At 52.4% G+C, this 21,293-nt stretch overlaps 11 non-coding genes across 11 annotated transcripts; 7 read left to right on the plus strand and 4 right to left on the minus strand.

Moving 5' to 3' along the window:
- The first annotated feature begins 723 nt into the window (after positions 1–723).
- TRNAW-CCA (transfer RNA tryptophan (anticodon CCA)) lies at positions 724–795 on the plus strand. Its single transcript has one exon. It is a non-coding gene; the product is annotated as a tRNA-Trp (tRNA).
- Positions 796–4,884: 4,089 nt separating this feature from the next.
- Positions 4,885–4,958, plus strand: TRNAN-GUU (transfer RNA asparagine (anticodon GUU)). The gene has a single exon. It is a non-coding gene; the product is annotated as a tRNA-Asn (tRNA).
- Positions 4,959–5,211: 253 nt separating this feature from the next.
- Positions 5,212–5,283, plus strand: TRNAW-CCA (transfer RNA tryptophan (anticodon CCA)). The gene has a single exon. It is a non-coding gene; the product is annotated as a tRNA-Trp (tRNA).
- Positions 5,284–7,598: 2,315 nt separating this feature from the next.
- Positions 7,599–7,669, minus strand: TRNAG-GCC (transfer RNA glycine (anticodon GCC)). The gene has a single exon. It is a non-coding gene; the product is annotated as a tRNA-Gly (tRNA).
- A 2,032-nt stretch (positions 7,670–9,701) lies between these two features.
- On the plus strand, positions 9,702–9,773 carry TRNAW-CCA (transfer RNA tryptophan (anticodon CCA)). Its single transcript has one exon. It is a non-coding gene; the product is annotated as a tRNA-Trp (tRNA).
- A 1,848-nt stretch (positions 9,774–11,621) lies between these two features.
- Positions 11,622–11,695, plus strand: TRNAN-GUU (transfer RNA asparagine (anticodon GUU)). The gene has a single exon. It is a non-coding gene; the product is annotated as a tRNA-Asn (tRNA).
- A 2,170-nt stretch (positions 11,696–13,865) lies between these two features.
- Positions 13,866–13,939, plus strand: TRNAN-GUU (transfer RNA asparagine (anticodon GUU)). Its single transcript has one exon. It is a non-coding gene; the product is annotated as a tRNA-Asn (tRNA).
- A 395-nt stretch (positions 13,940–14,334) lies between these two features.
- TRNAG-GCC (transfer RNA glycine (anticodon GCC)) lies at positions 14,335–14,405 on the minus strand. The gene has a single exon. It is a non-coding gene; the product is annotated as a tRNA-Gly (tRNA).
- A 2,166-nt stretch (positions 14,406–16,571) lies between these two features.
- TRNAG-GCC (transfer RNA glycine (anticodon GCC)) lies at positions 16,572–16,642 on the minus strand. Its single transcript has one exon. It is a non-coding gene; the product is annotated as a tRNA-Gly (tRNA).
- Positions 16,643–18,675: 2,033 nt separating this feature from the next.
- TRNAR-CCG (transfer RNA arginine (anticodon CCG)) lies at positions 18,676–18,747 on the plus strand. The gene has a single exon. It is a non-coding gene; the product is annotated as a tRNA-Arg (tRNA).
- A 71-nt stretch (positions 18,748–18,818) lies between these two features.
- TRNAG-GCC (transfer RNA glycine (anticodon GCC)) lies at positions 18,819–18,889 on the minus strand. Its single transcript has one exon. It is a non-coding gene; the product is annotated as a tRNA-Gly (tRNA).
- Between the last annotated feature and the right edge of the window lie 2,404 nt (positions 18,890–21,293).

Raw genomic sequence — 21,293 nt, forward strand, 5'->3', positions numbered from 1 at the left:
TGTAGTGCACAAAAAACCCAACTCCTCGATTACACTATTAGATAACATCCTTTAACTGCCCCACCCACCCTGTGTGAGTCTCACCCACTTCCCGCCTGCTCCCTCTAGTCTGAGAGTTGTATCTCCACAAAAAACACACAGTGGGGCTCAATGAGCTGCTCATGTCTGACATGGACACCTAAGCAGTGCTGGATTCACAACCTGAAAGCCTGCAAAGGAAAGTGTGCCCGGCAGAAGATAAGCTGCCTGGCAACTCAGAACCTTCTTCTAAGAGAAGTAAGACATGTCACAATGGAGTCTAAGCCTACCTGTCTTATGCCAGGACCTTAGAGCTGCAGGCAGGAGCACAAAGGTAAAAACATATATTGAGTCCCAACACGCTCACTGCGGTGGTTGGTCTCTGTGGGGCAATCGGTTAGCACGTTCAGCTGTTAACTGAAAGGTTGGTGGTTCAAGCCCACCCAGGGACGTATGCTTTTGCCTACATCAAGTCCTGAATTAAAACACAGCTGTCTGGCTTTGCTCTTAGAGCTCTCGCTTTGCCTGCGTGACATGCTCTATCTCAACATTTCTATCTTCTCTCATCTCTTCACCTCTAGTCATTTCCACCAATAGGACTGGAAACGGGCCACCAAGCCTTCTACTTTAACCACAGGCGTACTGAGGGCCAATAAAAGGCACAGAAGCATTTCTTGATCCGGGGCTGAGAACTGCATACACAGGGACCTCGTGGCGCAACGGTAGCGCGTCTGACTCCAGATCAGAAGGTTGCGTGTTCAAATCACGTCGGGGTCACTCTTTGACATTTTTTTGCCCACCAAGTCTATATCTCTGACTTCTAAAGCAAAGCCAAAAGAAGGGCGCTTTGCATTGGCCGGGAATCGAACCCGGGCCTTCCGCGTGGCAGGCGAGAATTCTACCACTGAAACACCAATGCTTCACTTACATAGGCTGAGCAGAGAGCCCTGCCGTAGACAGTAGTGATGAGGCCCATGCATTCGCATGGGACACCTATGAACAAAGTTTGCATGGCAAGCCTTGGACTGCCAAACGTTCACATGCTGATGGCAGGAATCAGATGCAGGAGACTGAAACTATGAATGTTTCTACTTTTGCTAAGGACAGTGGTTTGGGGCCAGTGTTGTGCTTGACAGAGCACGACATCAGCCTGCTCTCTGGCTGCTCCCGGGAGAAGTGGCTGACAGAAAGCACCCTCCAGACCACCAGCAATCTTGTGTTTCACAACATGCCACTGTCACTGGACTTTCCTTCTGGGAAAGCCTAGTCACTGACCTGGCCAGATTCCCTGTCCTCCCCAAAATCCTGGGGAGAAACGGGCAGAGTTCTGCGCCCTGCGCCCTCTTTAGCGTCCCTAACGTGCTCCCAATGCGCCCTACAGCCCTGGTCGGGCACAGCCCTGGTCGGGCTCATACCACTGGGGCCTCTGCCGAGGAAGAGCCCCGGAAGCCTAGGGCCAGGCCTATTGCACAGGCATCTTAGACCAGGCCATTCCGGGATTGCTGTGTTTCACGTCCTGCCCTTCAACACTCCTGGGAGGGCTTTCCCTGAGAACCCTCATGTCTCTCCCCTCCCAGGAGGCTGTGGTTCTATGCAAAATAGGGGGTGCACCACGGGCCGTCCCTTTTCCTCTCTCTCGCCAATATCTTTCACCAAAGCTGAGCCCTGCAGGTAAATGTATCTATCTGGCTGAGGGGCCAGGGAGGGCCTTTGCCTGCAGTCTTACAAGCCAGAGTGCAGAGAAGGCAGCAGCTCTGGGACCGGGACTCTGCTCAAAGACATATCTAACATGCCACAGTGGAGCTGAGATGGGCAAGACACGTGTCTCACAGGCTGGCAGCACACCAAGACAGTGGCAGGAAACTATGCTAACAAGGAAAGAGAAAAGTCACGTGTCTCGTGGCCTTCCCACCATTAGACAGTAGTCTGCGCAAGAAAACATCCAACAGTGACAGGACAACCAAGCAAATGACAAACGCCGTGCTGAATAAAGTCATCTTACATGACATTTCGTACAAAGGCCCAGATCATGGGGATGATCGCGCAGAAGCAGCAAGTATCAGAGCCACCGAACCTGAGGTGAGTTACACGAGGAGAAAGGGCGACATGGGGACAGGGGCTAGGGGCTCAGGGAACAGCTACCACAATGCAACCTCGGGTGTGGGGATGCCACTCATTGCGGGTACTGCCCTGGGATTTCCTTTTAGAAAGAATCGCTGGTTAAAGTGTAGTGCACAAAAAACCCAACTCCTCGATTACACTATTAGATAACATCCTTTAACTGCCCCACCCACCCTGTGTGAGTCTCACCCACTTCCCGCCTGCTCCCTCTAGTCTGAGAGTTGTATCTCCACAAAAAACACACAGTGGGGCTCAATGAGCTGCTCATGTCTGACATGGACACCTAAGCAGTGCTGGATTCACAACCTGAAAGCCTGCAAAGGAAAGTGTGCCCGGCAGAAGATAAGCTGCCTGGCAACTCAGAACCTTCTTCTAAGAGAAGTAAGACATGTCACAATGGAGTCTAAGCCTACCTGTCTTATGCCAGGACCTTAGAGCTGCAGGCAGGAGCACAAAGGTAAAAACATATATTGAGTCCCAACACGCTCACTGCGGTGGTTGGTCTCTGTGGGGCAATCGGTTAGCACGTTCAGCTGTTAACTGAAAGGTTGGTGGTTCAAGCCCACCCAGGGACGTATGCTTTTGCCTACATCAAGTCCTGAATTAAAACACAGCTGTCTGGCTTTGCTCTTAGAGCTCTCGCTTTGCCTGCGTGACATGCTCTATCTCAACATTTCTATCTTCTCTCATCTCTTCACCTCTAGTCATTTCCACCAATAGGACTGGAAACGGGCCACCAAGCCTTCTACTTTAACCACAGGCGTACTGAGGGCCAATAAAAGGCACAGAAGCATTTCTTGATCCGGGGCTGAGAACTGCATACACAGGGACCTCGTGGTGCAACGGTAGCGCGTCTGACTCCAGATCAGAAGGTTGCGTGTTCAAATCACGTCGGGGTCACTCTTTGACATTTTTTTGCCCACCAAGTCTATATCTCTGACTTCTAAAGCAAAGCCAAAAGAAGGGCGCTTTGCATTGGCCGGGAATCGAACCCGGGCCTTCCGCGTGGCAGGCGAGAATTCTACCACTGAAACACCAATGCTTCACTTACATAGGCTGAGCAGAGAGCCCTGCCGTAGACAGTAGTGATGAGGCCCATGCATTCGCATGGGACACCTATGAACAAAGTTTGCATGGCAAGCCTTGGACTGCCAAACGTTCACATGCTGATGGCAGGAATCAGATGCAGGAGACTGAAACTATGAATGTTTCTGCTTTTGCTAAGGACAGTGGTTTGGGGCCAGTGTTGTGCTTGACAGAGCACGACATCAGCCTGCTCTCTGGCTGCTCCCGGGAGAAGTGGCTGACAGAAAGCACCCTCCAGACCACCAGCAATCTTGTGTTTCACAACATGCCACTGTCACTGGACTTTCCTTCTGGGAAAGCCTAGTCACTGACCTGGCCAGATTCCCTGTCCTCCCCAAAATCCTGGGGAGAAACGGGCAGAGTTCTGCGCCCTGCGCCCTCTTTAGCGTCCCTAACGTGCTCCCAATGCGCCCTACAGCCCTGGTCGGGCACAGCCCTGGTCGGGCTCATACCACTGGGGCCTCTGCCGAGGAAGAGCCCCGGAAGCCTAGGGCCAGGCCTATTGCACAGGCATCTTAGACCAGGCCATTCCGGGATTGCTGTGTTTCACGTCCTGCCCTTCAACACTCCTGGGAGGGCTTTCCCTGAGAACCCTCATGTCTCTCCCCTCCCAGGAGGCTGTGGTTCTATGCAAAATAGGGGGTGCACCACGGGCCGTCCCTTTTCCTCTCTCTCGCCAATATCTTTCACCAAAGCTGAGCCCTGCAGGTAAATGTATCTATCTGGCTGAGGGGCCAGGGAGGGCCTTTGCCTGCAGTCTTACAAGCCAGAGTGCAGAGAAGGCAGCAGCTCTGGGACCGGGACTCTGCTCAAAGACATATCTAACATGCCACAGTGGAGCTGAGATGGGCAAAACACGTGTCTCACAGGCTGGCAGCACACCAAGACAGTGGCAGGAAACTATGCTAACAAGGAAAGAGAAAAGTCACGTGTCTCGTGGCCTTCCCACCATTAGACAGTAGTCTGCGCAAGAAAACATCCAACAGTGACAGGACAACCAAGCAAATGACAAACGCCGTGCTGAATAAAGTCATCTTACATGACATTTCGTACAAAGGCCCAGATCATGGGGATGATCGCGCAGAAGCAGCAAGTATCAGAGCCACCGAACCTGAGGTGAGTTACACGAGGAGAAAGGGCGACATGGGGACAGGGGCTAGGGGCTCAGGGAACAGCTACCACAATGCAACCTCGGGTGTGGGGATGCCACTCATTGCGGGTACTGCCCTGGGATTTCCTTTTAGAAAGAATCGCTGGTTAAAGTGTAGTGCACAAAAAACCCAACTCCTCGATTACACTATTAGATAACATCCTTTAACTGCACCACCCACCCTGTGTGAGTCTCACCCACTTCCCGCCTGCTCCCTCTAGTCTGAGAGTTGTATCTCCACAAAAAACACACAGTGGGGCTCAATGAGCTGCTCATGTCTGACATGGACACCTAAGCAGTGCTGGATTCACAACCTGAAAGCCTGCAAAGGAAAGTGTGCCCAGCAGAAGATAAGCTGCCTGGCAACTCAGAACCTTCTTCTAAGAGAAGTAAGACATGTCACAATGGAGTCTAAGCCTACCTGTCTTATGCCAGGACCTTAGAGCTGCAGGCAGGAGCACAAAGGTAAAAACATATATTGAGTCCCAACACGCTCACTGCGGTGGTTGGTCTCTGTGGCGCAATCGGTTAGCGCGTTCGGCTGTTAACCGAAAGGTTGGTGGTTCAAGCCCACCCAGGGACGTATGCTTTTGCCTACATCAAGTCCTGAATTAAAACACAGCTGTCTGGCTTTGCTCTTAGAGCTCTCGCTTTGCCTGCGTGACATGCTCTATCTCAACATTTCTATCTTCTCTCATCTCTTCACCTCTAGTCATTTCCACCAATAGGACTGGAAACGGGCCACCAAGCCTTCTACTTTAACCACAGGCGTACTGAGGGCCAATAAAAGGCACAGAAGCATTTCTTGATCCGGGGCTGAGAACTGCATACACAGGGACCTCGTGGCGCAACGGTAGCGCGTCTGACTCCAGATCAGAAGGTTGCGTGTTCAAATCACGTCGGGGTCACTCTTTGACATTTTTTTGCCCACCAAGTCTATATCTCTGACTTCTAAAGCAAAGCCAAAAGAAGGGCGCTTTGCATTGGCCGGGAATCAAACCCGGGCCTTCCGCGTGGCAGGCGAGAATTCTACCACTGAAACACCAATGCTTCACTTACATAGGCTGAGCAGAGAGCCCTGCCGTAGACAGTAGTGATGAGGCCCATGCATTCGCATGGGACACCTATGAACAAAGTTTGCATGGCAAGCCTTGGACTGCCAAACGTTCACATGCTGATGGCAGGAATCAGATGCAGGAGACTGAAACTATGAATGTTTCTGCTTTTGCTAAGGACAGTGGTTTGGGGCCAGTGTTGTGCTTGACAGAGCACGACATCAGCCTGCTCTCTGGCTGCTCCCGGGAGAAGTGGCTGACAGAAAGCACCCTCCAGACCACCAGCAATCTTGTGTTTCACAACATGCCACTGTCACTGGACTTTCCTTCTGGGAAAGCCTAGTCACTGACCTGGCCAGATTCCCTGTCCTCCAAAAAATCCTGGGGAGAAACGGGCAGAGTTCTGCGCCCTGCGCCCTCTTTAGCGTCCCTAACGTGCTCCCAATGCGCCCTACAGCCCTGGTCGGGCACAGCCCTGGTCGGGCTCATACCACTGGGGCCTCTGCCGAGGAAGAGCCCCGGAAGCCTAGGGCCAGGCCTATTGCACAGGCATCTTAGACCAGGCCATTCCGGGATTGCTGTGTTTCACGTCCTGCCCTTCAACACTCCTGGGAGGGCTTTCCCTGAGAACCCTCATGTCTCTCCCCTCCCAGGAGGCTGTGGTTCTATGCAAAATAGGGGGTGCACCACGGGCCGTCCCCTTTCCTCTCTCTCGCCAATATCTTTCACCAAAGCTGAGCCCTGCAGGTAAATGTATCTATCTGGCTGAGGGGCCAGGGAGGGCCTTTGCCTGCAGTCTTACAAGCCAGAGTGCAGAGAAGGCAGCAGCTCTGGGACCGGGACTCTGCTCAAAGACATATCTAACATGCCACAGTGGAGCTGAGATGGGCAAGACACGTGTCTCACAGGCTGGCAGCACACCAAGACAGTGGCAGGAAACTATGCTAACAAGGAAAGAGAAAAGTCACGTGTCTCGTGGCCTTCCCACCATTAGACAGTAGTCTGCGCAAGAAAACATCCAACAGTGACAGGACAACCAAGCAAATGACAAACGCCGTGCTGAATAAAGTCATCTTACATGACATTTCGTACAAAGGCCCAGATCATGGGGATGATCGCGCAGAAGCAGCAAGTATCAGAGCCACCGAACCTGAGGTGAGTTACACGAGGAGAAAGGGCGACATGGGGACAGGGGCTAGGGGCTCAGGGAACAGCTACCACAATGCAACCTCGGGTGTGGGGATGCCACTCATTGCGGGTACTGCCCTGGGATTTCCTTTTAGAAAGAATCGCTGGTTAAAGTGTAGTGCACAAAAAACCCAACTCCTCGATTACACTATTAGATAACATCCTTTAACTGCCCCACCCACCCTGTGTGAGTCTCACCCACTTCCCGCCTGCTCCCTCTAGTCTGAGAGTTGTATCTCCACAAAAAACACACAGTGGGGCTCAATGAGCTGCTCATGTCTGACATGGACACCTAAGCAGTGCTGGATTCACAACCTGAAAGCCTGCAAAGGAAAGTGTGCCCAGCAGAAGATAAGCTGCCTGGCAACTCAGAACCTTCTTCTAAGAGAAGTAAGACATGTCACAATGGAGTCTAAGCCTACCTGTCTTATGCCAGGACCTTAGAGCTGCAGGCAGGAGCACAAAGGTAAAAACATATATTGAGTCCCAACACGCTCACTGCGGTGGTTGGTCTCTGTGGTGCAATCGGTTAGCGCGTTCGGCTGTTAACCGAAAGGTTGTCGGTTCAAGCCCACCCAGGGACGTATGCTTTTGCCTACATCAAGTCCTGAATTAAAACACAGCTGTCTGGCTTTGCTCTTAGAGCTCTCGCTTTGCCTGCGTGACATGCTCTATCTCAACATTTCTATCTTCTCTCATCTCTTCACCTCTAGTCATTTCCACCAATAGGACTGGAAACGGGCCACCAAGCCTTCTACTTTAACCACAGGCGTACTGACGGCCAATAAAAAGCACAGAAGCATTTCTTGATCCGGGGCTGAGAACTGCATGCACAGAGACCTCGTGGCGAAACGGTAGCGCGTCTGACTCCAGATCAGAAGGTTGCGTATTCAAATCACGTCGGGGTCACTCTTTGACATTTTTTTCCCCACCAAGTCTATATCTCTGACTTCTAAAGCAAAGCCAAAAGAAGGGCGCTTTGCATTGGCCGGGAATCGAACCCGGGCCTCCCGCGTGGCAGGCGAGAATTCTACCACTGAACCACCAATGCTTCACTTACATAAGCTGAGCAGAGAGCCCTGCCGTAGACAGTAGTGATGAGGCCCATGCATTCGCATGGGACACCTATGAACAAAGTTTGCATGGCAAGCCTTGGACTGCCAAACGTTCACATGCTGATGGCAGGAATCAGATGCAGGAGACTGAAACTATGAATGTTTCTGCTTTTGCTAAGGACAGTGGTTTGGGGCCAGTGTTGTGCTTGACAGAGCACGACATCAGCCTGCTCTCTGGCTGCTCCCGGGAGAAGTGGCTGACAGAAAGCACCCTCCAGACCACCAGCAATCTTGTGTTTCACAACATGCCACTGTCACTGGACTTTCCTTCTGGGAAAGCCTAGTCACTGACCTGGCCAGATTCCCTGTCCTCCCCAAAATCCTGGGGAGAAACGGGCAGAGTTCTGCGCCCTGCGCCCTCTTTCGCGTCCCTAATGCGCTCCCAACGCGCCCTACAGCCCTGGTCGGGCACAGCCCTGGTCGGGCTCATACCACTGGGGCCTCTGCCGAGGAAGAGCCCCGGAAGCCTAGGGCCAGGCCTATTGCACAGGCATCTTAGACCAGGCCATTCCGGGATTGCTGTGTTTCACGTCCTGCCCTTCAACACTCCTGGGAGGGCTTTCCCTGAGAACCCTCATGTCTCTGCCCTCCCAGGAGGCTGTGGTTCTATGCAAAATAGGGGGTGCACCACGGGCCGTCCCCTTTCCTCTCTCTCGCCAATATCTTTCACCAAAGCTGAGCCCTGCAGGTAAATGTATCTATCTGGCTGAGGGGCCAGGGAGGGCCTTTGCCTGCAGTCTTACAAGCCAGAGTGCAGAGAAGGCAGCAGCTCTTGGACCGGGACTCACTCAAAGACATATCTAACATGCCACAGTGGAGCTGAGATGGGCAAGACACGTGTCTCACAGGCTGGCAGCACACCAAGACAGTGGCAGGAAACTATGCTAACAAGGAAAGAGAAAAGTCACGTGTCTCGTGGCCTTCCCACCATTAGACAGTAGTCTGCGCAAGAAAACATCCAACAGTGACAGGACAACCAAGCAAATGACAAACGCCGTGCTGAATAAAGTCATCTTACATGACATTTCGTACAAAGGCCTAGATCATGGGGATGATCGCGCAGCAGAAGCAGCAAGTATCAGAGCCACCGAACCTGGGGTGAGTTACACGAGGAGAAAGGGCGACATGGGGACAGGGGCTATGGGCTCAGAGAACAGCTACCACAATGCAACCTCGGGTGTGGGGATGCCACTCATTGCGGGTACTGCCCTGGGATTTCCTTTTAGAAAGAATCGCTGGTTAAAGTGAAGTGCACAAAAAACACAACTCCTCGATTACACTATTAGATAACATCCTTTAACTGCCCCACCCACCCTGTGTGAGTCTCACCCACTTCCCGCCTGCTCCCTCTAGTCTGAGAGTTGTATCTTCACAAAAAACACACAGTGGGGCTCAATGAGCTGCTCATGTCTGACATGGACACCTAAGCAGTGCTGGATTCACAACCTGAAAGCCTGCAAAGGAAAGTGTGCCCGGCAGAAGATAAGCTGCCTGGCAACTCAGAACCTTCTTCTAAGAGAAGTAAGACATGTCACAATGGAGTCTAAGCCTACCTGTCTTATGCCAGGACCTTAGAGCTGCAGGCAGGAGCACAAAGGTAAAAACATATATTGAGTCCCAACACGCTCACTGCGGTGGTTGGTCTCTGTGGGGCAATCGGTTAGCACGTTCAGCTGTTAACCGAAAGGTTGGTGGTTCAAGCCCACCCAGGGACGTATGCTTTTGCCTACATCAAGTCCTGAATTAAAACACAGCTGTCTGGCTTTGCTCTTAGAGCTCTCGCTTTGCCTGCGTGACATGCTCTATCTCAACATTTCTATCTTCTCTCATCTCTTCACCTCTAGTCATTTCCACCAATAGGACTGGAAACGGGCCACCAAGCCTTCTACTTTAACCACAGGCGTACTGAGGGCCAATAAAAGGCACAGAAGCATTTCTTGATCCGGGGATGAGAACTGCATGCACAGGGACCTCGTGGCGCAACGGTAGCGCGTCTGACTCCAGATCAGAAGGTTGCGTGTTCAAATCACGTCGGGGTCACTCTTTGACATTTTTTTGCCCACCAAGTCTATATCTCTGACTTCTAAAGCAAAGCCAAAAGAAGGGCGCTTTGCATTGGCCGGGAATCGAACCCGGGCCTTCCGCGTGGCAGGCGAGAATTCTACCACTGAACCACCAATGCTTCACTTACATAGGCTGAGCAGAGTGCCCTGCCGTAGACAGTAGTGATGAGGCCCATGCATTCGCATGGGACACCTATGAACAAAGTTTGCATGGCAAGCCTTGGACTGCCAAACGTTCACATGCTGATGGCAGGAATCAGATGCAGGAGACTGAAACTATGAATGTTTCTGCTTTTGCTAAGGACAGTGGTTTGGGGCCAGTGTTGTGCTTGACAGAGCACGACATCAGCCTGCTCTCTGGCTGCTCCCGGGAGAAGTGGCTGACAGAAAGCACCCTCCAGACCACCAGCAATCTTGTGTTTCACAACATGCCACTGTCACTGGACTTTCCTTCTGGGAAAGCCTAGTCACTGACCTGGCCAGATTCCCTGTCCTCCCCAAAATCCTGGGGAGAAACGGGCAGAGTTCTGCGCCCTGCGCCCTCTTTCGCGTCCCTAATGCGCTCCCAACGCGCCCTACAGCCCTGGTCGGGCACAGCCCTGGTCGGGCTCATACCACTGGGGCCTCTGCCGAGGAAGAGCCCCGGAAGCCTAGGGCCAGGCCTATTGCACAGGCATCTTAGACCAGGCCATTCCGGGATTGCTGTGTTTCACGTCCTGCCCTTCAACACTCCTGGGAGGGCTTTCCCTGAGAACCCTCATGTCTCTCCCCTCCCAGGAGGCTGTGGTTCTATGCAAAATAGGGGGTGCACCACGGGCCGTCCCCTTTCCTCTCTCTCGCCAATATCTTTCACCAAAGCTGAGCCCTGCAGGTAAATGTATCTATCTGGCTGAGGGGCCAGGGAGGGCCTTTGCCTGCAGTCTTACAAGCCAGAGTGCAGAGAAGGCAGCAGCTCTGGGACCGGGACTCTGCTCAAAGACATATCTAACATGCCACAGTGGAGCTGAGATGGGCAAGACACGTGTCTCACAGGCTGGCAGCACACCAAGACAGTGGCAGGAAACTATGCTAACAAGGAAAGAGAAAAGTCACGTGTCTCGTGGCCTTCCCACCATTAGACAGTAGTCTGCGCAAGAAAACATCCAACAGTGACAGGACAACCAAGCAAATGACAAACGCCGTGCTGAATAAAGTCATCTTACATGACATTTCATACAAAGGCCCAGATCATGGGGATGATCGCGCAGCAGAAGCAGCAAGTATCAGAGCCACCGAACCTGGGGTGAGTTACACGAGGAGAAAGGGCGACATGGGGACAGGGGCTATGGGCTCAGGGAACAGCTACCACAATGCAACCTCGGGTGTGGGGATGCCACTCATTGCGGGTACTGCCCTGGGATTTCCTTTTAGAAAGAATCGCTGGTTAAAGTGTAGTGCACAAAAAACCCAACTCCTCGATTACACTATTAGATAACATCCTTTAACTGCCCCACCCACCCTGTGTGAGTCTCACCCACTTCCCGCCTGCTCCCTCTAGTCTGAGAGTTGTATCTCCACAAAAAACACACAGTGGGGCTCAATGAGCTGCTCATGTCTGACATGGACACCTAAGCAGTGCTGGATTCACAACCTGAAAGCCTGCAAAGGAAAGTGTGCCCGGCAGAAGATAAGCTGCCTGGCAACTCAGAACCTTCTTCTAAGAGAAGTAAGACATGTCACAATGGAGTCTAAGCCTACCTGTCTTATGCCAGGACCTTAGAGCTGCAGGCAGGAGCACAAAGGTAAAAACATATATTGAGTCCCAACACGCTCATTGTGGTGGTTGGTCTCTGTGGCGCAATCGGTTAGCGCGTTCGGCTGTTAACCGAAAGGTTGGTGGTTCAAGCCCACCCAGGGACGTATGCTTTTGCCTACATCAAGTCCTGAATTAAAACACAGCTGTCTGGCTTTGCTCTTAGAGCTCTCGCTTTGCCTGCGTGACATGCTCTATCTCAACATTTCTATCTTCTCTCATCTCTTCACCTCTAGTCATTTCCACCAATAGGACTGGAAACGGGCCACCAAGCCTTCTACTTTAACCACAGGCGTACTGAGGGCCAATAAAAGGCACAGAAGCATTTCTTGATCCGGGGCTGAGAACTGCATGCACAGGGACCTCGTGGTGCAACGGTAGCGCGTCTGATTCCAGATCAGAAGGTTGCGTGTTCAAATCACGTCGGGGTCACTCTTTGACATTTTTTTGCCCACCAAGTCTTTATCTCTGACTTCTAAAGCAAAGCCAAAAGAAGGGCGCTTTGCATTGGCCGGGAATCAAACCCGGGCCTCCCGTGTGGCAGGCGAGAATTCTACCACTGAACCACCAATGCTTCACTTACATAGGCTGAGCAGAGAGCCCTGCCGTAGACAGTAGTGATGAGGCCCATGCATTCGCATGGGACACCTATGAACAAAGTTTGCATGGCAAGCCTTGGACTGCCAAACGTTCACATGCTGATGGCAGGAATCAGATGCAGGAGACTGAAACTATGAATGTTTCTGCTTTTGCTAAGGACAGTGGTTTGGGGCCAGTGTTGTGCTTGACAGAGCACGACATCAGCCTGCTCTCTGGCTGCTCCCGGGAGAAGTGGCTGACAGAAAGCACCCTCCAGACCACCAGCAATCTTGTGTTTCACAACATGCCACTGTCACTGGACTTTCCTTCTGGGAAAGCCTAGTCACTGACCTGGCCAGATTCCCTGTCCTCCCCAAAATCCTGGGGAGAAACGGGCAGAGTTCTGCGCCCTGCGCCCTCTTTCGCGTCCCTAACGCGCTCCCAATGCGCCCTACAGCCCTGGTCAGGCACAGCCCTGGTCGGGCTCATACCACTGGGGCCTCTGCCGAGGAAGAGCCCCGGAAGCCTAGGGCCAGGCCTATTGCACAGGCATCTTAGACCAGGCCATTCCGGGATTGCTGTGTTTCACGTCCTGCCCTTCAACACTCCTGGGAGGGCTTTCCCTGAGAACCCTCATGTCTCTCCCCTCCCAGGAGGCTGTGGTTCTATGCAAAACAGGGGGTGCACCACGGGCCGTCCCCTTTCCTCTCTCTCGCCAATATCTTTCACCAAAGCTGAGCCCTGCAGGTAAATGTATCTATCTGGCTGAGGGGCCAGGGAGGGCCTTTGCCTGCAGTCTTACAAGCCAGAGTGCAGAGAAGGCAGCAGCTCTGGGACCGGGACTCTGCTCAAAGACATATCTAACATGCCACAGTGGAGCTGAGATGGGCAAGACACGTGTCTCACAGGCTGGCAGCACACCAAGACAGTGGCAGGAAACTATGCTAACAAGGAAAGAGAAAAGTCACGTGTCTCGTGGCCTTCCCACCATTAGACAGTAGTCTGCGCAAGAAAACATCCAACAGTGACAGGACAACCAAGCAAATGACAAACGCCGTGCTGAATAAAGTCATCTTACATGACATTTCGTACAAAGGCCCAGATCATGGGGATGATCGCGCAGAAGCAGCAAGTATCAGAGCCACCGAACCTGAGGTGAGTTACACGAGGAGAAAGGGCGACATGGGGACAGGGGCTAGGGGCTCAGGGAACAGCTACCACAATGCAACCTCGGGTGTGGGGATGCCACTCATTGCGGGTACTGCCCTGGGATTTCCTTTTAGAAAGAATCGCTGGTTAAAGTGTAGTGCACAAAAAACCCAACTCCTCGATTACACTATTAGATAACATCCTTTAACTGCCCCACCCACCCTGTGTGAGTCTCACCCACTTCCCGCCTGCTCCCTCTAGTCTGAGAGTTGTATCTCCACAAAAAACACACAGTGGGGCTCAATGAGCTGCTCATGTCTGACATGGACACCTAAGCAGTGCTGGATTCACAACCTGAAAGCCTGCAAAGGAAAGTGTGCCCGGCAGAAGATAAGCTGCCTGGCAACTCAGAACCTTCTTCTAAGAGAAGTAAGACATGTCACAATGGAGTCTAAGCCTACCTGTCTTATGCCAGGACCTTAGAGCTGCAGGCAGGAGCACAAAGGTAAAAACATATATTGAGTCCCAACACGCTCACTGCGGTGGTTGGTCTCTGTGGCGCAATCGGTTAGCGCGTTCGGCTGTTAACCGAAAGGTTGGTGGTTCAAGCCCACCCAGGGACGTATGCTTTTGCCTACATCAAGTCCTGAATTAAAACACAGCTGTCTGGCTTTGCTCTTAGAGCTCTCGCTTTGCCTGCGTGACATGCTCTATCTCAACATTTCTATCTTCTCTCATCTCTTCACCTCTAGTCATTTCCACCAATAGGACTGGAAACGGGCCACCAAGCCTTCTACTTTAACCACAGGCGTACTGAGGGCCAATAAAAGGCACAGAAGCATTTCTTGATCCGGGGCTGAGAACAGCATGCACAGGGACCTCATGGCGCAACGGTAGCGCGTCTACTCCAGAACAGAAGGTTGCGTGTTCAAATCACGTCGGGGTCACTCTTTGACATTTTTTTCCCCACCAAGTCTATATCTCTGACTTCTAAAGCAAAGCCAAAAGAAGGGCGCTTTGCATTGGCCGGGAATCGAACCCGGGCCTCCCGCGTGGCAGGCGAGAATTCTACCACTGAACCACCAATGCTTCACTTACATAAGCTGAGCAGAGAGCCCTGCCGTAGACAGTAGTGATGAGGCCCATGCATTCGCATGGGACACCTATGAACAAAGTTTGCATGGCAAGCCTTGGACTGCCAAACGTTCACATGCTGATGGCAGGAATCAGATGCAGGAGACTGAAACTATGAATGTTTCTGCTTTTGCTAAGGACAGTGGTTTGGGGCCAGTGTTGTGCTTGACAGAGCACGACATCAGCCTGCTCTCTGGCTGCTCCCGGGAGAAGTGGCTGACAGAAAGCACCCTCCAGACCACCAGCAATCTTGTGTTTCACAACATGCCACTGTCACTGGACTTTCCTTCTGGGAAAGCCTAGTCACTGACCTGGCCAGATTCCCTGTCCTCCCCAAAATCCTGGGGAGAAACGGGCAGAGTTCTGCGCCCTCTTTCGCGTCCCTAACGCGCTCCCAACGTGCCCTACAGCCCTGGTCGGGCACAGCCCTGGTCGGGCTCATACCACTGGGGCCTCTGCCGAGGAAGAGCCCCGGAAGCCTAGGGCCAGGCCTATTGCACAGGCATCTTAGACCAGGCCATTCCGGGATTGCTGTGTTTCACGTCCTGCCCTTCAACACTCCTGGGAGGGCTTTCCCTGAGATCCCTCATGTCTCTGCCCTCCCAGGAGGCTGTGGTTCTATGCAAAATAGGGGGTGCACCACGGGCCGTCCCCTTTCCTCTCTCTCGCCAATATCTTTCACCAAAGCTGAGCCCTGCAGGTAAATGTATCTATCTGGCTGAGGGGCCAGGGAGGGCCTTTGCCTGCAGTCTTACAAGCCAGAGTGCAGAGAAGGCAGCAGCTCTGGGACCGGGACTCTGCTCAAAGACATATCTAACATGCCACAGTGGAGCTGAGATGGGCAAGACACGTGTCTCACAGGCAGGCAGCACAACAAGACAGTGGCAGGAAACTATGCTAACAAGGAAAGAGAAAAGTCACGTGTCTCGTGGCCTTCCCACCATTAGACAGTAGTCTGCTCAAGAAAACATCCAACAGTGACAGGACAACCAAGCAAATGACAAACGCTGTGCTGAATAAAGTCATCTTACATGACATTTCGTACAAAGGCCCAGATCATGGGGATGATCGCGCAGAAGCAGCAAGTATCAGAGCCACCGAACCTGAGGTGAGTTACACGAGGAGAAAGGGCGACATGGGGACAGGGGCTAGGGGCTCAGGGAACAGCTACCACAATGCAACCTCGGGTGTGGGGATGCCACTCATTGCGGGTACTGCCCTGGGATTTCCTTTTAGAAAGAATCGCTGGTTAAAGTGTAGTGCACAAAAAACCCAACTCCTCGATTACACTATTAGATAACATCCTTTAACTGCCCCACCCACCCTGTGTGAGTCTCACCCACTTCCCGCCTGCTCCCTCTAGTCTGAGAGTTGTATCTCCACAAAAAACACACAGTGGGGCTCAATGAGCTGCTCATGTCTGACATGGACACCTAAGCAGTGCTGGATTCACAACCTGAAAGCCTGCAAAGGAAAGTGTGCCCGGCAGAAGATAAGCTGCCTGGCAACTCAGAACCTTCTTCTAAGAGAAGTAAGACATGTCACAATGGAGTCTAAGCCTACCTGTCTTATGCCAGGACCTTAGAGCTGCAGGCAGGAGCACAAAGGTAAAAACATATATTGAGTCCCAACACGCTCACTGCGGTGGTTGGTCTCTGTGGCGCAATGGGTTAGCGCGTTCGGCTGTTAACCGAAAGGTTGGTGGTTCAAGCCCACCCAAGGACGTATGCTTTTGCCTACATCAAGTCCTGAATTAAAACACAGCTGTCTGGCTTTGCTCTTAGAGCTCTCGCTTTGCCTGAGTGACATGCTCTATCTCAACATTTCTATCTTCTCTCATCTCTTCACCTCTAGTCATTTCCACCAATAGGACTGGAAACGGGCCACCAAGCCTTCTACTTTAACCACAGGCGTACTGAGGGCCAATAAAAGGCACAGAAGCATTTCTTGATCCGGGGCTGAGAACTGCATGCATAGGGACCTCGTGGCGCAACGGAACCGCGTCTGACTCCAGATCAGAAGGTTGCGTGTTCAAATCACGTCGGGGTCACTCTTTGACATTTTTTTCCCCACCAAGTCTATATCTCTGACTTCTAAAGCAAAGCCAAAAGAAGGGCGCTTTGCATTGGCCGGGAATCGAACCCGGGCCTCCCGCGTGGCAGGCGAGAATTCTACCACTGAACCACCAATGCTTCACTTACATAGGCTGAGCAGAGAGCCCTGCCGTAGACAGTAGTGATGAGGCCCATGCATTCGCATGGGACACCTATGAACAAAGTTTGCATGGCAAGCCTTGGACTGCCAAACGTTCACATGCTGATGGCAGGAATCAGATGCAGGAGACTGAAACTATGAATGTTTCTGCTTTTGCTAAGGACAGTGGTTTGTGGCCAGTGTTGTGCTTGACAGAGCACGACATCAGCCTGCTCTCTGGCTGCTCCCGGGAGAAGTGGCTGACAGAAAGCACCCTCCAGACCACCAGCAATCTTGTGTTTCACAACATGCCACTGTCACTGGACTTTCCTTCTGGGAAAGCCTAGTCACTGACCTGGCCAGATTCCCTGTCCTCCCCAAAATCCTGGGGAGAAACGGGCAGAGTTCTGCGCCCTGCGCCCTCTTTCGCGTCCCTAACGCGCTCCCAACGCGCCCTACAGCCCTGGTCGGGCACAGCCCTGGTCGGGCTCATACCACTGGGGCCTCTGCCGAGGAAGAGCCCCGGAAGCCTAGGGCCAGGCCTATTGCACAGGCATCTTAGACCAGGCCATTCCGGGATTGCTGTGTTTCACGTCCTGCCCTTCAACACTCCTGGGAGGGCTTTCCCTGAGAACCCTCATGTCTCTGCCCTCCCAGGAGGCTGTGGTTCTATGCAAAATAGGGGGTGCACCACGGGCCGTCCCCTTTCCTCTCTCTCGCCAATATCTTTCACCAAAGCTGAGCCCTGCAGGTAAATGTATCTATCTGGCTGAGGGGCCAGGGAGGGCCTTTGCCTGCAGTCTTACAAGCCAGAGTGCAGAGAAGGCAGCAGCTCTGGGACCGGGACTCTGCTCAAAGACATATCTAACATGCCACAGTGGAGCTGAGATGGGCAAGACACGTGTCTCACAGGCTGGCAGCACACCAAGACAGTGGCAGGAAACTATGCTAACAAGGAAAGAGAAAAGTCACGTGTCTCGTGGCCTTCCCACCATTAGACAGTAGTCTGCGCAAGAAAACATCCAACAGTGACAGGACAACCAAGCAAATGACAAACGCCGTGCTGAATAAAGTCATCTTACATGACATTTCGTACAAAGGCCCAGATCATGGGGATGATCGCGCAGCAGAAGCAGCAAGTATCAGAGCCACCGAACCTGGGGTGAGTTACACGAGGAGAAAGGGCGACATGGGGACAGGGGCTAGGGGCTCAGGGAACAGCTACCACAATGCAACCTCGGGTGTGGGGATGCCACTCATTGCGGGTACTGCCCTGGGATTTCCTTTTAGAAAGAATCGCTGGTTAAAGTGTAGTGCACAAAAAACCCAACTCCTCGATTACACTATTAGATAACATCCTTTAACTGCCACACCCACCCTGTGTGAGTCTCACCCACTTCCCGCCTGCTCCCTCTAGTCTGAGAGTTGTATCTCCACAAAAAACACACAGTGGGGCTCAATGAGCTGCTCATGTCTGACATGGACACCTAAGCAGTGCTGGATTCACAACCTGAAAGCCTGCAAAGGAAAGTGTGCCCGGCAGAAGATAAGCTGCCTGGCAACTCAGAACCTTCTTCTAAGAGAAGTAAGACATGTCACAATGGAGTCTAAGCCTACCTGTCTTATGCCAGGACCTTAGAGCTGCAGGCAGGAGCACAAAGGTAAAAACATATATTGAGTCCCAACACGCTTACTGCGGTGGTTGGTCTCTGTAGCGCAATCGGTTAGGGCGTTCGGCTGTTAACCGAAACGTTGGTGGTTCAAGCCCACCCAGGGACGTATGCTTTTGCCTACATCAAGTCCTGAATTAAAACACAGCTGTCTGGCTTTGCTCTTAGAGCTCTCGCTTTGCCTGCGTGACATGCTCTATCTCAACATTTCTATCTTCTCTCATCTCTTCACCTCTAGTCATTTCCACCAATAGGACTGGAAACGGGCCACCAAGCCTTCTACTTTAACCACAGGCGTACTGAGGGCCAATAAAAGGCACAGAAGCATTTCTTGATCCGGGGCTGAGAGCTGCATGCACAGGGACCTCGTGGCGCAACGGTAGCGCGTCTGACTCCGGATCAGAAGGTTGCGTGTTCAAATCACGTCGGGGTCACTCTTTGACATTTTTTTCCCCACCAAGTCTATATCTCTGACTTCTAAAGCAAAGCCAAAAGAAGGGCGCTTTGCATTGGCCGGGAATCGAACCCGGGCCTCCCGCGTGGCAGGCGAGAATTCTACCACTGAACCACCAATGCTTCACTTACATAGGCTGAGCAGAGAGCCCTGCCGTAGACAGTAGTGATGAGGCCCATGCATTCGCATGGGACACCTATGAACAAAGTTTGCATGGCAATCCTTGGACTGCCAAACGTTCACATGCTGATGGCAGGAATCAGATGCAGGAGACTGAAACTATGAATGTTTCTGCTTTTGCTAAGGACAGTGGTTTGGGGCCAGTGTTGTGCTTGACAGAGCACGACATCAGCCTGCTCTCTGGCTGCTCCCGGGAGAAGTGGCTGACAGAAAGCACCCTCCAGACCACCAGCAATCTTGTGTTTCACAACATGCCACTGTCACTGGACTTTCCTTCTGGGAAAGCCTAGTCACTGACCTGGCCAGATTCCCTGTCCTCCCCAAAATCCTGGGGAGAAACGGGCAGAGTTCTGCGCCCTGCGCCCTCTTTCGCGTCCCTAACGCGCTCCCAACGCGCCCTACAGCCCTGGTCGGGCACAGCCCTGGTCGGGCTCATACCACTGGGGCCTCTGCCGAGGAAGAGCCCCGGAAGCCTAGGGCCAGGCCTATTGCACAGGCATCTTAGACCAGGCCATTCCGGGATTGCTGTGTTTCACGTCCTGCCCTTCAACACTCCTGGGAGGGCTTTCCCTGAGAACCCTCATGTCTCTGCCCTCCCAGGATGCTGTGGTTCTATGCAAAATAGGGGGTGCACCACGGGCCGTCCCCTTTCCTCTCTCTCGCCAATATCTTTCACCAAAGCTGAGCCCTGCAGGTAAATGTATCTATCTGGCTGAGGGGCCAGGGAGGGCCTTTGCCTGCAGTCTTACAAGCCAGAGTGCAGAGAAGGCAGCAGCTCTGGGACCGGGACTCTGCCCAAAGACATATCTAACATGCCACAGTGGAGCTGAGATGGGCAAGACACGTGTCTCACAGGCAGGCAGCACAACAAGACAGGGGCAGGAAACTATGCTAACAAGGAAAGAGAAAAGTCACGTGTCTCGTGGCCTTCCCACCATTAGACAGTAGTCTGCGCAAGAAAACATCCAACAGTGACAGGACAACCAAGCAAATGACAAACGCTCTGCTGAATAAAGTCATCTTACATGACATTTCGTACAAAGGCCCAGATCATGGGGATGATCGCGCAGAAGCAGCAAGTATCAGAGCCACCGAACCTGAGGTGAGTTACACGAGGAGAAAGGGCGACATGGGGACAGGGGCTAGGGGCTCAGGGAACAGCTACCACAATGCAACCTCGGGTGTGGGGATGCCACTCATTGCGGGTACTGCCCTGGGATTTCCTTTTAGAAAGAATCGCTGGTTAAAGTGTAGTGCACAAAAAACCCAACTCCTCGATTACACTATTAGATAACATCCTTTAACTGCCCCACCCACCCTGTGTGAGTCTCACCCACTTCCCGCCTGCTCCCTCTAGTCTGAGAGTTGTATCTCCACAAAAAACACACAGTGGGGCTCAATGAGCTGCTCATGTCTGACATGGACACCTAAGCAGTGCTGGATTCACAACCTGAAAGCCTGCAAAGGAAAGTGTGCCCGGCAGAAGATAAGCTGCCTGGCAACTCAGAACCTTCTTCTAAGAGAAGTAAGACATGTCACAATGGAGTCTAAGCCTACCTATCTTATGCCAGGACCTTAGAGCTGCAGGCAGGAGCACAAAGGTAAAAACATATATTGAGTCCCAACACGCTTACTGCGGTGGTTGGTCTCTGTGGCGCAATCGGTTAGCGCGTTCGGCTGTTAACCGAAAGGTTGGTGGTGCAAGCCCACCCAGGGACGTATGCTTTTGCCTACATCAAGTCCTGAATTAAAACACAGCTGTCTGGCTTTGCTCTTAGAGCTCTCGCTTTGCCTGCGTGACATGCTCTATCTCAACATTTCTATCTTCTCTCATCTCTTCACCTCTAGTCATTTCCACCAATAGGACTGGAAACGGGACACCAAGCCTTCTACTTTAACCACAGGCGTACTGAGGGCCAATAAAAGGCACAGAAGCATTTCTTGATCCGGGGCTGAGAACTGCATGCAAAGGGACCTCGTGGCGCAACGGTAGCGCGTCTGACTCCAGATCAGAAGGTTGCGTGTTCAAATCACGTCAGGGTCACTCTTTGACATTTTTTTCCCCACCAAGTCTATATCTCTGACTTCTAAAGCAAAGCCAAAAGAAGGGCGCTTTGCATTGGCCGGGAATCGAACCCGGGCCTCCCGCGTGGCAGGCGATAATTCTACCACTGAACCACCAATGCTTCACTTACATAGGCTGAGCAGAGAGCCCTGCCGTAGACAGTAGTGATGAGGCCCATGCATTCGCATGGGACACCTATGAACAAAGTTTGCATGGCAAGCCTTGGACTGCCAAACGTTCACATGCTGATGGCAGGAATCAGATGCAGGAGACTGAAACTA

This window comes from Pleurodeles waltl, chromosome 4_1 (assembly GCF_031143425.1).
Source record: "Pleurodeles waltl isolate 20211129_DDA chromosome 4_1, aPleWal1.hap1.20221129, whole genome shotgun sequence".
Lineage (NCBI taxonomy): Eukaryota > Metazoa > Chordata > Amphibia > Caudata > Salamandridae > Pleurodeles > Pleurodeles waltl.